The sequence below is a fragment of the Carassius carassius genome, chromosome 25 (assembly GCF_963082965.1).
Source record: "Carassius carassius chromosome 25, fCarCar2.1, whole genome shotgun sequence".
NCBI classification, from domain to species: domain Eukaryota; kingdom Metazoa; phylum Chordata; class Actinopteri; order Cypriniformes; family Cyprinidae; genus Carassius; species Carassius carassius.
In genome coordinates, this window is record NC_081779.1 from 19,513,587 (window position 1) to 19,530,479 (window position 16,893).

General features: G+C 36.8%; 1 protein-coding gene across 2 annotated transcripts in view; it reads right to left on the minus strand.

The window, feature by feature from the left end:
- The window catches only part of atxn1a (ataxin 1a), an 87,425-nt gene that overhangs the window by 52,013 nt on the left and 18,519 nt on the right, over window positions 1–16,893 (minus strand). Inside the window, exons 2-3 of one of the 2 annotated variants that reach the window (XR_009423528.1) lie at window positions 10,815–11,007; window positions 10,296–10,669 (exon numbers count right to left, since the gene is read on the minus strand). The gene's annotated coding sequence lies outside the window, so the exon portion shown is untranslated. Of the gene's footprint in view, window positions 1–10,295; window positions 10,670–10,814; window positions 11,008–16,893 lie in introns of those variants that run through there. The other variant, XM_059509779.1, reaches the window with a different exon arrangement.

Sequence of the window (16,893 nt, forward strand, 5' to 3'; positions counted from 1 at the left end):
GTTTCTGTGAACCCCGAGAATATTTTTGCCAATTTCCAATTGTAATTGAATTTAATGTAATCTCTCTCTCTCCCTCCCCCTTTATTGGCATGACATACAAAGGTACATATTGCCAAAGCATTGTACATAGCAGAATAGAAACAAACAAAACAAAAATACATATATATCCATAAGAAAAATAAAAAATGAAATACATGCAAAATACATCCATATACATTTCTATAAACATTGATGGTACTTCTAATGTAGATGTGTTCACTCTTTTCCTCTTAGTTTGTGGCATTTGTAAATATAATTTGCTACCACAGAGGAAGCAGGTCCTTCACTAAGTAATATTTTTAATTTGTCATGTTCATGGAGTGACTGGAACTCAGGAGTGTTCTGCTGTATTTGACTGAACAGTGAGTCTCTTAGAGATGTGTATTTGTCACAGTGGAGGAGGAAGTGCTCCTCCGTCTCAACTGATCCTGATCTACACTCGCTCTTCTTCAGGTAACCAGCTCTTTGTCTCTCTTTTCTCTCTCTTTCCCTCCCTCCATCTCTCTCTCTCTCTCTCCCTCTCTCCTTCCCTCCCTCCCCTTCTCTCTCTCTCTCTCGCGTCTGTCGTGCCAGTACCAGGGCATCATTGCAATCATAACATACAGTGCTGGCACTCCAACCTACCCTGTGACCATGGAGACGTAAAATAAGAGCGTAAAATAACAACACTGTTCTCATAAGTCCAGCTGTACAAGCTGCAGTGCCACTGACACTCAACTCTGCTTTTAAATAAAAGCTCCATTTCTCATCTATTCAGGTCCAGCAAACCTCCACCGGTCTATAAAAGGGGTTAAAATGGACTTGAACTGGGGGTTACATCAAAAAGCTTTGATTTCGATGGTGTGCTGGCATCCCGAAAGATGGCCTAGGACATTTTTAAATGTAAAACCGATGTAGGCAGCTGCTAGCTCATTTGTCACCTGCCTTATCAGTGACAGCAGCCTGCCCTGTGTGCTAGCCAAGGCTGTCAGGAGAGAAACCTGAGGAAAAGCCACCCAAAGCAACTTCGCCCCCTCTTCACACCCTCGTGTTGGTCCGAGGCTCCAATCAGTGCCTGTCACTGTCAGCCAGGTGATGAAATGTGTGTCTTGAGGGGCCAGGAAACCTCCAAACAGGTGTAACAATAAGACAGGTAGAAATGCAAGAGGCTTGGTGAACGTAAGGATGGATACGGTAGCTGAGTTGGTGAAAAAACTAAAAGGTACTGAAACAAACTATGATAAGGATAAAAAAGTACACAGCTCTGTGGGAGAATTTCAATAAATATCAGTAAGAAAATCTTCATACTTTTTTAACACATATTACTATTTAAAAGTTTGGGCTCTGTAAGAGTTTCTAAATGTTTTTAAAAGAAAACTCTTAAACAAACCAAGGTTGCATTTATTTTATCAGGATTCTTAAAAAAAAAAAAATAACAAAGAAGAAAAAAGAACAGCATTTGAAAAATAAATCTTTTACAACATAATTTTTTACATCTATTATCTATTAAAGGTGCAATGTTCAAAAATTGAGGTAAAAAATATCCAAAAAATGACCTACACACATCAAAAGAATGAGAAGAAATAAGGGCGAAGATGTCATTAAAAAAATGTCAAGTTATAGTGCTGCAGAGATATCAACCTTAATTAGCATTAGCATTACTAGTCCCGGCCCGACAGGTGTCGTAATACCAGTTTCGGCCATGGGAGGCGGTATGCGGGCAACATAACCACTAGCCAACCTGCAATACACGAATAACTCGCACGGCTTGTGGGCGTAATCTAACCTGATGTCAATCGTGTGGAAAGTACAGCCCACTACTTCATTTCAGTTCAGGGAAGAGAGCGGAAGGATGACTGAAGCCCTTGGCAAGAGACCACCACCCGCTACAGGGAAACAACCGCGCTCGGAATCACAAATCAAATCCGATAAGAAAAGGAGCCGAACCAGAGTAAACATCTGCACTGCTTTCAATCACTGGAGACAACTGATGGACCTGAAAGAAATTAGGTTCGACACCGAACTTGCAACATTTCTTTTGGATTGGTAAGTTAGATGCTGTTAGTATTTCGCTAGAAGTTTGTTTTATATGTTTGTGTATTTTTTTTTGGCAAGTTATAACATAGATATCGAAGGCTGTTCTATAAACATGCTAATGTTAGCGATGGCTAACCGTAGCTGCGTTTGATAATTAGCTAGCTATAACTTACCCATTTTTTTATATCATAAGTAACCTGCTCTGTCTAGTCTGTTGGTCTCCGTGTCCTCTTTGCTTCGTGGTTTTTCTGTACGTGAGAAAATGGATGTGTGGCGTGAAAGCGTGTGAAAAGAGTCAATTGCGTGTGTCTCACGGTGAATGCTTGAGAGTTGGCAGCTCTGGTTACGTTGGTTGGCGCTAGCTTGGTCAACATCAGCTGTCTGATGTTGACAGAATGCTGTCTGTCAAATTAATTTAATTCAAATAATGTGTATATACAACTCAATGTAATATGAACAAAACGAATATGAACATATTCACTGGTAAAGGTGAAGGGGAGTAGCTTGAAGATGTCATGTTTCAAAATCACTTGACATCACCCAACGTTCCTCTGGAGGCAAAACGTCCTCTTATAGCAGCGGTTCTCAATTCCAGTCCTCGCGCACCACTGCTCTGCATATTTTGCACGTTTCTCTTTGTTAACACACCTGATTCAGATAATCAGCTCGTTAGAAATGAACTCCGTGCATGAACTGTGTTCCAATTGTTCATTGCTCCCTACTCCCTGAGCAGGGGAAATCTGTTCAAGTTTACCTCACATCGAAACATTCATTCACTGTTTTGTGCTGTGCAGCGTCTTTAAACATGGACAACTGTGACATCATATACCTCTGTAAATCAATACAATTTAAATTCACGTCTTGCACACTTCAATGCACTTTGATTGGAACATATAGCTACGTCGCTTCGAACTGGAATCATGGCTGAATATCCTGTGATGTCCACTTCGCAGGGCACTTATGTTCGAATAGAACAAATGTCTGAAGCGCTAAGAGAAACGTTCAAAATGTGCAGAGCAGTGGGGCGCGAGGACTGCAATTGAGAACCGCTGTCTTATAGGCTTCAGCTATGCTCTAGGGTTGTTGTGAAGGTAGGGGCGGAGCATAGAGACTATGCCGTTTCTCGTTTGTTACTCTAGAGTAAACCAATTCACTTTATTGAGGCATACTGCCCCCATCTGGTATGGAATGTGGAGTATGACATGATTTTTTTGCCAGATATGACAGATGGCACCTTTAAATGTATTTTTATATCCAATTGTATTTTAATCGGCAGGCAATATCTAATTTTATATCTATTATATATTTAATCATTCAAATATATTCATTCTTCAAATTATACTTATAAAAAAAACTGTTTATTGAACATAGTCATTTTTCATATTGCTGTTGGCACTGTTTTATAAAAGTACAAACGCACACACAGACGCACCATTCACACCTACAAAGCCCACACTCTCACTCACTAAACGGGTTTTCGCTCACTCAGAGTTGTGAGTGAAGAGAAACACCTGAGAGAGTGTGAGAGAATGACAACCACACCTCACTCATCGTATTTCTCTGAACAGTGAGAACAGGTTGTCCCTCAGAACGACTAGAGGAGGCGTTTCCACTGCCTGTATTAGCTTTAGAAAACCATTCCAGCCCGGGACTCTATATGTGGGTGACTTATGAGAGAGGGACCAGGCAAGGACAAGGCATTTGAATTATTCAGAGTCAGCGCTCATTTACACCAGAATGGCTGCCTCGACTTAGCTCAGAGTCTGACATATGACTCACATAAAGGATTTAGCTAAGTCCAACTGGAAGTACATCCATGCTAATTGAAATGTATTTCTATTAGCAGGCTGATATAGTCTCTGTGATATCCATTTAGGGCAGGGCAGTGTTTACATTACATAGTTGAACAGAGAGCACTTGCATAACAATACCATAGTGAACGTGCCCAATGTTAGTATAGAGTCTATGGCTATGTTTAAAGGAATACTAGCATACTGCTTTATACATACTGTGCTATATACACACGGGATGGTATGCACTCAGTGTATCACCTTGTGTAAACAGTCTTTACACATACTGTAGTATTTTGGTAGTCTGATCCAATAATGATACTGAGTTCAAAGTGAATATTTCTTCTGGTTCATTCATCACTCTGCATATGGAAGGGCAAGTGCACTTTATAGTATACATTCTGTATGTTGCAGAAATAGTAAGAGTAGTATGCTAGTACATTATTCCAAACAGCACACAAGTTGGCTTGTCTGATAGTTTCAAAATAAAATAAAATAAAATCTTGACGGAAAAAAAAAAAACATTACCCAGATTAACTAGACTTCAGAATAAATGTACAGTATCTGAGGAAGCGAAAACAATCTAAAGAATAAAATTCTTAATTTTTCTTGAGCAAAAAATAGTTTGTATTCTAAAAAAACTTTTGAAACTTTTAAAAGAATGAAAAAACATAACAAGAATTCAAATCCTGGGGGAAAATAAATAGTACTAAAGTAAAACCAAAAGAGAAAATGTAAAATTAATGTATTGGGTTCTTTTAGATATTACGGTAAACATTTTAATACTAGCTTCATATAATGCATATTATAATATTTATAGTTATAATATTTTACTTTTATAATCTAGAATGATTGTAGGATAATCAGATATTTGTGTTCCAGCTGGAAATAGTGCGGGTTATCAACAGGGAAAATATATGAGAATTTTTCCAAGCATAATACTTACTACTTAACATTCTTCTTATAATTTATTCTAAGAGCTTTCTTATTTTATTTCCTAAGGAGACATTTGTGAATCCGGCCATGGTTACAGAACGAATAACATTATTTGTTTCATTTCTGTCTGCTCTGGTCGCCAATGGTCAGTATAGTTGGTAATGTGTTGATTTTCCAGTGATTTGGTCAAAGTGTGGCGACTTGTGTTGTTTGCATTCAGTAATGTCTGACTTGATCATTTGGGCAGTGGAGTCTGTTAATTGTGAGCGCTGTGTGTTTTTACTGGAAGGAGAATTGTAGACTGAGTCACTCTCTTTGTGCTCTGATGTACATTACTTCTCTGATCACGTTCTGGTTTTGTCTGTAGTACTCACTCGCACACACACACACACACACATACACACACACATACACACACACACACACACACACACACATGCACATGCGCACACATATATCTCCCTGGATCCCACTGCCACCGCGCTCTAAAAATATCTGCATCAGAAGCTCTCCTAGCTGTGTGTGTGCGTGTGTGTGTGTGTGTGTGTGTGCTGGGATGAATCACTCAACCAGAGAGAGCTACTCAACTGATCCCTTGCTCTCTGTCGCTGTGAATGTGAAATAAAGAGAGAGAAACAAAGCAAAAGAGAAAAATAGTAAAAGAGGGCATGGTTTTCTAAGAATGGGCTACTGAATACATGCATTCATCCAAGTAGGCAGCAACTGCTCAAAAATTTGGATAAGAAAACAACAAACAGTATAGAAATAAAACAAACGTAACAAGATCAAATAGTTTATATGTTTACATACTGTATGTTTTCATGTCTAATGGTTTCAAAAGAAACTGGATATTAGTAATAGCCTAAGGACTGTTATAATAATATGCTTTCATTGTATTATTTTCATACAACTTGGTTTAGAATGACTATGTAAACATACAAAAATATGAATTATTGATTGTTTAATGACATAATAAGGTAAATGGTGTTTCATATATTGCAGGGGGGTTCAAATGTTTTTGATACAAAGGACCGTTATATATGAAACGCATGCTAAAATATTTACTAAAGTCTATAATTCATAAAGAGCTTTTTCAAACTGAATGGGAAAAATAGTAAGGATCATATTATTAAGTTAACGGTTTATCTTTTTTTACCCAGCATTTAAAAAATATACCACAAATATTGTTTAAAAGTATATAATAATAATTTACTACGTATAATAATATATTAGGCTATTATATTAATTTGAATAGAGAAAAGTATCCAACAAACCCAAGGAGACAAATAGCAACTATTCTTAAAAGTATCTAAAATAGTTTTATATATTTATAAACATATAAACATTGTTTAGTTACATGAATTGGATGAAAAAGCCCAGAGTGGAGTTCGGCTCCTGATTTCCGGCGTCCAGCACACGCTACAGATCGCTGCATGCAAATGAGCGTTTCTGAGTGTTGATGCATGTTATGCGTTTGTTGATTAAACACTGCTGGCAGTGTTTGCATTTTCAGAAAGGTGTGACAGATACGTGCATGCTCAGGTTTGTATTTCAAGAACTGCACTTCCTGTCAGTCAAATGAATCAAGTTTCTCTCTGAATAGCAATAAAGAGAGACCAAGGCACAGGAAAGAAAAGTGAGGAGAACGTGAGTGAGAGTGGAAGGGCGAAAGCTAAACAAAGTAGCGAGTGACAGATAAATAGTGGCATTAATCTCTCCTCTCCCTCCGAGGATCCATCAGACCCGGCAGAACCCGTCAATCACAGAGACCTCGATCACCTTGCCGCACATTATGGAAGCTGTCCGGCCTGTGAAAAACATTCATGCACACACTCACACATACTGCCTACGATAAACACATCACCTCCCCCGCCTTGCACCTTATCTGCCACATGTCTTTCTCTCACAGCTTCAGAGCTCAGAAGGACCTGGCACGTCCCTGCCAAAGGCTTCCCTTTAATTCTTCCTCAAAATCTCACATGAGGAATGACTCATCTCTCCCTGTCTCGGTGAAAGACTTGCTCTGTTCTCGTCTTTCTAAGTGGCCAGTGTCCCTGACCCAGACAAAACAACCTGCAGGAGTGTACAACATAAGAATAACTACAGTATATTTATATGAACATGTTATTATCCGTTAGTATTTTCATTCAGCCCCTTGGCTAGTGCTAGACACCCAAAAGTACACAATCTCGCAAACGAAAGCAGAATTTTTCCGAATGCATGTGTTGTTTTTCTCCATTGCAATTACACGGCATTGAAAATGGAACAATACAGACGCAAAAGCAACAGAAAGTATCATAACATTTTTATAACAGATTGAAATTTGAGGTCTTCATCTCCAGTGAGCCTTTATTTGACTGAGTAGGTTAGTTTGTGGACCTGGATGAATCAAAAGATCTGACTGATCTTCTTTCTTTATTTATCTAATGAACTCTCATCAACAGTCTTAAATTTCAGCCTGATCATGTGGTGCTTCTGTGTACTTTTCGAAGTTTGAAAGCTCCAGTCCTCGTTCTTTGTGATTACATGGAATTGAGCGACCAGAATGCTCTTCTTTTTTGTTCCACATTTAAAGAAAGAAAGTCATGTGAGCAAAAACAAGAGACAATCTGCACATATCTGTTGTTTAAAATACAAGAACGTCCAGCAAGACTTTGGACCAATGAGATTTCAGCGTGGGTGGAGCTACCCAGTGACTAAAATAGACACCAAGAGGAGATCAAATTGTCACGATGTGTGACACTGTTAAAGGAAAGAATGTATGCAAACTGATATAGCCACAAAAACATTTGGTTGCAGTTGGTTAAATAGTAAATAAAATAAAATAAATAAATACTAATAAGGAAAATGTGGACAGAGACACATAATAACCTTACCATAAAGCTAATTATAGTCAAGAGATTGTCGTCACTGATATCATAATGTAACGGCATAAAATAATAACACTAATATGTGGATTTGCAAGGCACGGCAGATAAGGATGTTTCAATTGTTTCATTTCATTAACTGGCCGGACAAAGAGAGAGAAAGAAGCACCCGTTCGATAATAACTTCCATGAAAAACAGCAGCTCCTTGACACATTGTCTGTGAGACATCCGGCCTGCGACTGACCTTTCCTTTAAGTCTTTATCAGGGAGGCCACGAGGGAAATGACAGCACTTCAGTACGTCCAGTGCATTTCTGTACAGCAGTGCCACGCATGCCAAAAATACTAGAAAAATTTACAAGAATTAAATGTATATTTTCTTTATGTATTTTTCATGTGACACTGACCTCCTACTACCCTCAATCCCCTTCATTCACAATATAAATTTCATATAATGCCTACGAGGAACATTTTACAATTGTAAACTTACTGTTAGCATTCATTTGTCAGATCGAAAACACTCTTGAATCTCAACTCTTTGGCCATTATACAGATATTCTTCCCCAGTCGCCCTTTAATCGATACACTTCAGCCACAGAGGAGGACTTAGCTCCTAATAAGCTGCAGATATTAAAGATCATTAAGCAACGCTTTCTGTACACAGTCTATCTATAGATACTAGACTGACTGTATTGTTGTGCAGTTTGTGCCGAGAGCTGTGGAGAGTAAAGATGCTTGTCATTTCGGAGCAAAGACTCACTTGAGGACAGACTAACTGAAAATGGGCTTTTCCAAAATATTGCTGCTGTAAACAATGTTGATGTAATGATTTATTTTCTCATTCCAAGTGTAAATTATAAACATTAATCTATGAGAACAGAGGCATGACTTTCATAATAAGAGTTACCTGATATCATCTCCTGGTAACAGTGGCAGTGTCTCCCTTTACAGAGGCAGTGAATGGATATAGGGTGCTGTAATAAAGATGAGAAGACCCCCTGTGAGGGGGGAGAACCTTTCTGCTTGCTACGCTACAAGCTTTTGGCAATTACCAGAGAGCATATGAATAAATTCATGAGCTCTGACTCTGGTAATTAACTCATTGTTCAGTAACTAGAGATCAGGAAAAAGAGAAAGAGAAAGAAAAAGAGAAAATGATGAGAACATTTCTAGGTGAACTGAAATGTGTAGGTGAAAATATATATATATATATATAAAAATAAACATTAAAAAGGAAACTACTCATATTAATTACAGGACTGCTTGTCAGTCAGACTTGCAGTTAATGTAATATTCATTTCTGTTTGGGACCAGTGATTTCTTTCTTTTTTTTTTTTAAGAAATTAAAATTAATACTAGAGAGAGTGTGAGCACTTTGTGCTCAGGCGCTGCTGCCCTCAGTGCAGTCAAAATAAATGTCCTGCCTCGAACAGCCAAGCAGAAAAACTTATTGACCAATGCCGATATTTGAAAAATGTCAAATATCGGCCAATATATCGGCCTCGGCCTTGGACCAGTAGTACCAGTACTTTGGACATCCCTATTAGAGACTAACGAAGACGTAAAGGAAAAGGATGCTGAAGAAAGACACCGAATGAAGGGGAAAAAGAGAGAATGAGTGGATTCACATTAAGATCAACTAGAGGAGAAAATAAGGGAGTGTGAAATGACACCAGAGGCAGAGAGAGATCCCTGTCAGAACTCAAAGCTGAACAGACACTCCTGACGGGTTTATCCACGCACCGCTGGGCCCGACTACAACTCAACCAGCATCAGTTCCTGTCCCCACTGACACACTACACGCAAACACACAGCCAATCCCACTGAAACATCATCTCACATTCAGTCTATATGTGCACTAACATGCTCTGACAGACTGGAAGCTTTTTCCTTTCCAAACAGGAGCTGGTATTCAGGATGGGAAGCAAAATGAGTTTCACAACAAAAGCTGAACTATTTCTACTGCCCTGGCGCTGAGAGGAAAGACAACTTGTGAAGAACGAAGATCAAACCTTCGATGAGGAAAAGGTGATATACCCATGACAAATGTGACTAATGTGATCCTTACACATTACTGTGGCAGAAAACTTGGTGAAAGTTTGTGGAATGACAACATACACTGCATTTGAATAGTTTTTATTTTTAAGAAATTAATGCTTTTAGGATGCATTCAATTGACCAAAAGTAACAATAAAACATTTGCAATGTAAATATTATATATATATATATATACATACATACACAGTATATAATGCTGTTTTGAATTTTCTATTCATCAGTTTATCCAAATAAATTTCTTGAGCAGTAAATCAGTATATTAGAATGATATCGGAAGGATCACGTGACACTGAAGACTGGTGTAATGATGCTGAAAATACAGCTTTGCATCACAAAAATAAATTACATTTTAAATACAAATCAAATACAAAAAAGATACTTTCAACTGAAACATTATTATTGTTTTTAAGATATTTTTGTTTAAATTAGAGCAGCCTTGTTCCTAAAATATGGTAAAATGTTTTAAACAGAGCTGTTTTGTCATGTCAATGGGGTCAGTGAAAAATATGTTATTTTGTGTTTAACAGAAAAAAGCCTTAAGGGTTTGGAAATCAAAAGGATGAATCATTTTATTTTATTAATATTTTTTGAGGGGGGGGGGGGGGGGTAATATAAGATTCCTTTAAGATGGAAACAAACATAGAGGCACAGACAAAAAGACATTAAAACAGAGAGGATTCCAGGTGACTTTGTGATGATGACAAAGACAACTGGATGTAGGAACAAATACCAAAACAGTGAGTGGAAAAAGAGGAAGTGCAGTGTTGAGTCAGCAAGTGAAAGAGAGATAACAAGTGATCGAAGCAAAGCAAGAAAGAAGAAGAGAAACAGACACTTAATGCGTTTCACGCAGATGTGTGATGAGGCTGACCTCACGTCACCCGTCTTTACACACAACCACTACTGAGAAAGGGACAGGAAACATTCCACGTTTTTTCCAGTTGTCGCATCTGTCAGAAAACCCTACAGGCAGAAGACAACACACAAGTCTCCCTTTCATAAGAGGTCTATTTTACGTTGAGGGTAAAAAAGCTTGACCCAAGAAAGAATGAGTCTTATGCACAAGCCAACCCAGACACGTTCAAGTGAAAGTAAACCTCTGTCTTACCCAGTAGGATGATACAGGCGGATCTTGACCGGGTAGAAGGTTACAATGTTCAATCGGAGAGAAGAGTCCAGATGAAACCACTAAGACGGGGATGGATAAATCTCTCCTCCTGATGTCTGAGGGGACAGCCTGTGATTCCCACTCTGTCTGTCCACGTCTGCGTCTGCCTGGCTCCAACAACCCTCACCATTCCCTGCCACATGCAAAAACAAAAGAGGTTTACACTTTGGCAATGAGGTCAGAGTTGCTGTGCTAAATTATATTACCCTATTGCACTGCTAGACCTATGCTCTTTTGACCAAATCAACATCCAAAACTAAAACTGCATTTCTTAAACAGAAATGAGTGTTAACTGACTACATACAGTATCAATTTGAGAAAAATATTAATTCGATTTCATATTTACCGTATAATAAAATAAATGTGTTATTTTATAATCCCACCATTATTCCTCCTGAATATGTAACCAAGGTAACAGGAGACTAGTTAAGCATGTACTTTAAATAGTTTCAGCCATATGAACCAGCGAGATAACTTAGGGTAGGGATTTCCTTTACTACCAAACTATTATCATCCCTCGAAAAATAAAAAAGATCCATAATTAATCGATTTATCAATAAATGGCTAATGTTACCCTTAAACATAGTTTAATAAAAGTTTTATTTGAAACCCTTGTGTGACATATACAACATACACAACCACAGAGGTCACTCACGTATCGAATGTGATGGTAAATACATTTATAATGTAACAAAAGATTACAAAACTATATATATATATATATATATATATATATATATATATATATATATACACACACACACACACACATATATACATACACATATATACATACATCGAAGAATGCTGAAATATTCATATATATATAATAAATGATTCTTGAGCACCAAATCAGCGTATCTAAATGATTTCTGAAGGATCTTGTGACACTGAAGACTGGAGTAATGATGCTGAAAATACAGTTTTGACATCACAGGAATAAATTATAATTTTAAATACGTTCAAATAAAAAGTTATTTTAAATTGCAATAATAAATGTCAAAATATGACTGTTTTAACTGTATTTTTGATCATATAAAGACAATCTTACTGAACAAAACCCTAATAACCCCAAAATTCTATATGTATATAATCTTTATTAAATTAGAATTTCTCTGATTTCAAGCCAGTAATAGGTTTTTATTACTAAGTGCACATTCCTCTACACAAAAGCTGTTTTCTTTCCCTTAAATTGTCTGACCTCTTGGTCCAGTCAAATGGTTCGTTCCAGGACTGAGTGCTATGAGGAAAGGCTGTTTAATCAGAATCATGCTCCTGGTCTCTGAAGCTCCTTGGGGAGACCGCATTCACAAAACAAACACTGAACACTATTTATAGATGCCTGTCGACATGGCAACCACTCTTTGTTTGTTTGAATCAGAAACTATTTCGCATTTTCCCCCCTCAAATGTTTCACTTCTTGCTTCAAAGCAGGCGCTGAGTCTTGAGAAACTCTTGTCTCCATTTGCTCTGGTATGTTCCTTCAAAACAAGGCCAGGATGGAGGTAATGCTCTGGCAGGACAATACGAGTACTTTTGTGCATTCGTGTGTACGAGCTACTTGTGATTTTACATGATTTTACATGATTTTAACCATAATGTATAAACCCTTCAAGACTCTGAGCGATTCCCACTCCTATAAAAGCATCGCAACTTATATAATACTAAACAGCTTATATATTTCAATAATTTGCAATATGCTCCAGTTACTTTGTGGTATGAATGGCATAATTAGTAGTTCATTCCTTCACTGGTGTGGTTCATGTTTAGAAGTCTTTATTACAGAATTTGAAATTCCTATGGAGAAAATGAATGAGATCTACATGATCTGTACTGTAGCCTTGTGATCACTGAGAGCACCAGTTTTGCTTCTACAACACTGAAGAAAGGCTAAATATTTATGCAAATGTTATGAATCAGACATACACACATGCATACCAACTGCTATATATATTTAGACAGACAAATATACTCACATATAAACCATCATCCTTCCTTGTCTTAGTCAGCAGCTAATTTTGCTGACTGACAGGAAAGAATATTAACGAATGTCTGATGCCCTGCCCACTGTCCGTCAAACACCTCCCACCTCTTCCTTCATAAGGGTTACACACATTACACTTCTTACATTACATTGCAGTATGACTTGATGAAGTTGATGAAGTAAATAGTTAAGATTGACTGTTTAGTCATACTAAAAGTAACAGTTACTCATCTGATTTTTCAAAACCTAATCATATATCACAGTTCAAATAAGACAGGCTTACTGGAACATGGGTAGTTGGGAAGTGACAAAACCAAAAACATTTCACACACATATATATATATATATATATATATATATATATATATATATATATATATATATATATATATATATATATATATATATATATATATATATATATATATATATATATATATATATATATATACATACATACACTGCTGTTCAAATGTTTGAGATCATTAAGATTTTGAATGCGTTTTAAAGAAGTCACTTCTGGTCATAATGGCAGCATTTATTTGTCCAAAACAATAATATTGTAAAATATTATTACCATTTAAAATAATGATTTTCTGTTTTAATATGCTTTAAAACATAATTTATTTCTGTGATGCAAAGCTGAATTTTCATCATCATTACTCCAGTTTGATGATCCTTCACAAAACCTTCAAAAACTAATTTTCCTGTCCTGTCAGGCATTATACTGTGTTAGTAGCACATGCTCTTCAATTGCACACACAAATCCAGTGTGGCTCGCTGTATATAATTCCACATCAAAAGTGCAAATTAACCTACGAGCATGCAGTGTCATAGTTGTGTTTTCAGTTAAGTCATTAAGTTACCAAAAAAGGCTGTGACGAGTGGGGCGGGGCCGAGAGCCATGGGAACAGAGTGAGGCCGCTGGAGTGATTGGGAAATGAGCGACACCTGCTCCACTCACCACAACAGTGGGTCAGAAAAGGCAAAGAGTTGTGAGAAAATGCGATGCGCGTCAGATCTCCGTCATGTTCTGCAGCAGCAGCTCTTAAAGTAATAGCAGCCAAAAAACCTAATAACCAGCTGCTGTGATGTCTGTTAATCAAAGAACAAAAGAAAAAAAAACAGGAAATCAATAACTTTTGTAGTTTTAAGCTTTAATCTATATTTAATTTAGAATTTAGTGTTTGATCATTTTTTTCAATTTCTGTATGTTTCCTACTTGCTGAAGGGCACAGGTAAATATGACATTTATTATACTGAGATTATGTGAAGATTGTTTAAGGTTCACTTAAATTAGAAGCTGTTATTTAAGTTTCATAAATGTTAAAATTGATAGCCCTTAATTACACTGTAATGAATGGCTACAGTTAATGGTTAAATAGAAAATAAATGTTCATAGTCACATGAGTATTGATATCAGTTATACTTGCCTTAAATTTAAAAAAAGATGCCATTAAAACAAATATTTATTAATTCTTCATTAATCTGTAGACTGAATGTGAAATTACACACACACACACGGTTATATTATAAATTAAGGCTGCACGATGTGTCGTTTAAGCATCGATATCGCGATGTACGAACCCACGATAGTCACATAGCTGCTCCTCCGCACTTGACGAATGTGATTCGCGGAGAGCGCGAGAGCGCTTCAAACAACACGAGCGCTGTCTTGCTTTCTCTCCCTCGCGCATATTAATCAATTGACACGATGGTGTCGATGTTTAAATCATTTAAAATGAGAATGTAAATCTGCTCACCCCATTTTTGTTTATAAGAAAAAATTAGATTAGATTTCATATCGCAATATATATATCGCAGAAAAATAAAATATCGCAATGTACATTTTTTCCCAATATCGTGCAGCCCTATTATAAATGCTAACATTGACCTAATGAATGCAGTCAAAATACACTGATACTGAATTCTTATATTAGTGTGGATGGATTGAACTGTAAACTAATAAATCTGCTGATGAATGTTAAAGTTCAGTTAACAAACCAAACTATATTTAAAAGTGTAGTTTTATTAAAGCAATAAGCCCCGTGAAGCTGAGTTTACTGTGAAATCCACTTCGTGTCCTGCCTAACAATGCCCCTTAGCTGTTAAAAAAATACACTGTAAACCACGGCTTCTTGAAGCTTATTGCTTTATTAAATCACTATTATTAAATCGAGAGGAATACAGTTTAGGAAGGGCATTGTGACATTGTAACTTTATCTCTACCCGCTGGTAGCGGTCATTTTACATTTCAAACAGCACTTTTGCCTCTTTAATGTCAAGGTAACACTAAAAAGAGTATCTTCTCATCCTGCTTTCATAAAAAGCACTCTCTGTTTCTGTTTCCCATAATTCAGCAGCTGAGAAGGGCTGCTCTCTTATCTTTCTGACAAATTACAGAAGTGTAATTGTAAAATGGCAGCTGACCACAAAGAGTCAAATCTACACTACTTGTGTTTGTTCCTTTATGAAACAAGTCAAGGGATGTTTTTAACATGCTAACAATGCTAAGTGACACTCCTCTATAGCAGAGATCGTGTATTTTTGTTGGACACAAACCAAAACACAGAATGCTCAACTTAGTGTCTTAGTCTTATTTTTTTCAGAAACCATGTATATGTATATGTATACATATTTAAAGATATAAAGATATTAGATATTTTCATCCGCTAATCAATCAAGTACACAAGAGTATCAACTGTACTTTTGTCCCTCAGAGCCTCCGTTTCTGGAAGAGGGGGTCCCCAGGTTATTGTACACTACTCTGAAGTAAGATAATATAATAATAGCACAAAAAAGACAGGAGCTTTGAACACCATGAACTTGTAATTGTGCAGCTATGGTGTGTGTGTGTGTGTGTGTGTGTGTGTGTGTTTGCATGTGTGTTCCTGAGGGCTTTCAGTCTTTAAAAAATTCATAATGTCAAGTTCATCTGCCTATTCACATTAACAGCTGTTTGTATTACTAAATAAAAGGTTAAAAATATCTTAACCTCAACTTTCCCTTCTCTCTCATGCACACACACACAAACACACACTATATTTGTTTCACTACATTACAGAGTGCATTTTTGAATAGTGAGGACATTTAGGACTTTACTATTTCAAAATTAAGGAAGTATAGCTACACAAGTTTACTAGTCTACTAAAACCTAACATTAACTATTTTTATAACATGTTTACAAATGAGAATGTCAGATTTAACTCAACTATGGGTAAAAATGTCCCCAAAATGTGGTTAAGTAGGTACACACACACTGACATACACACAGTGTGTACTCTCTCACTCTTAACTCACTCTTTCAGTCTTGTTTTCTTCTGGATCTATCTATTATACTTCCACCACCTCCAACAATGTTTTAACTTCCTCACATACAGTATTTAACTTAGGCTAAGTGCGTTCAACTGTCAGGTTTTATTTGGTACTGAAAAGTAAAAAAAAAAAGAAGAAGAAGAAAGTCTTAAAGTACGATGAAAAAGTCAAAACAATTAGTTACCATAAATTGCACTGATCCAACAAAATGACTGAATATGTCAACTATTTTGTGAATACACAGCAACATAAGCATGCTATAGTATTGTATTAGTTGGAGCTGCAACTAACAGCTATTTAAATGTATTTTCAGTATTTTGAAAGTTATTATGCATCCTGCTTATTGTTGTAAAGCAGTGTAACTGGCAGATGTTTGATTGAACACAACCTTCAATGGGAAGCGTTTTCTCCTTTAATTAAATGTAAATTATTATTATGCATTCTTAAATATTATATAAACAATTATATGGTTAGATCATCTGTATTAATTGCATTTAACATTTTGGCGCACCCTATCAGAACAGAGTGTTCTGTGACATCATTGCCCATTCGCAGAAACTATATCAGTCATGGCAAGTGTTCGTCGGAAATCGCCAACTCTCATTGAAAATGAAAGACCTCAGGTTGTTCTGTCGCTACAAACTGCTGTCAGTGTGAACCATTAGAAGCTACTGAACGAAGCTCCTGGTGCACATACGCTAGGCTCAGCAGTAGTTACAT